The following is a 607-nucleotide window of genomic DNA, read 5'->3' on the forward strand; positions in this document are numbered from 1 at the left end:
CCATGCACCGGCGCCACCGGACCCTCTGACCACCATCAGTAGGCAAGGTGGGTGAAGTGTCTTGCCCAAGGACACAACGACTGAGATAGCTGGACGGGGAACCAAACCAGTGACCTGGTTCCAGGARGACTCGTCTATCAGATTGTCAGATGGAGAAGCGTGATAGGTCACTCCAGAGGCCACGCCTTCACTCCTCTAGAGTCCAGTGGTGGCGTGCTTTACACCACTGCATCCAGTGCTTTGCTTGCWCTTGGTGATGTCCCACACCGTGAAGATCTCTGCAGGCACACTGTTCTTGAGCTAATCTGAAGCCACATGAAGTTTGGAGGTCTGTAGTGACTGTCTCTGCAGAAAGTTGGTGACCTCTTCACACTGTGCACTTCAGCATCCTCTGGCCCTGCTCCGTCAGTTTACATGGTCTACCACAGTGTGGCTGAGTTACTGTTGTTCCCAAACACTTCCATTCTCTTATAATACAGCTGACAGTTGACTGGGGAATATTTAGGAGCGAGGAAATTTCACGACTGGATTTGTTGCACAGATGACATCCTATCACAGTTCCATGCTGGAATTCACTGAGCTCCTGAGAGCGACCCATTCTTTCACA

Source organism: Austrofundulus limnaeus, unplaced genomic scaffold (assembly GCF_001266775.1).
Source record: "Austrofundulus limnaeus strain Quisiro unplaced genomic scaffold, Austrofundulus_limnaeus-1.0 Scaffold938, whole genome shotgun sequence".
Lineage (NCBI taxonomy): Eukaryota > Metazoa > Chordata > Actinopteri > Cyprinodontiformes > Rivulidae > Austrofundulus > Austrofundulus limnaeus.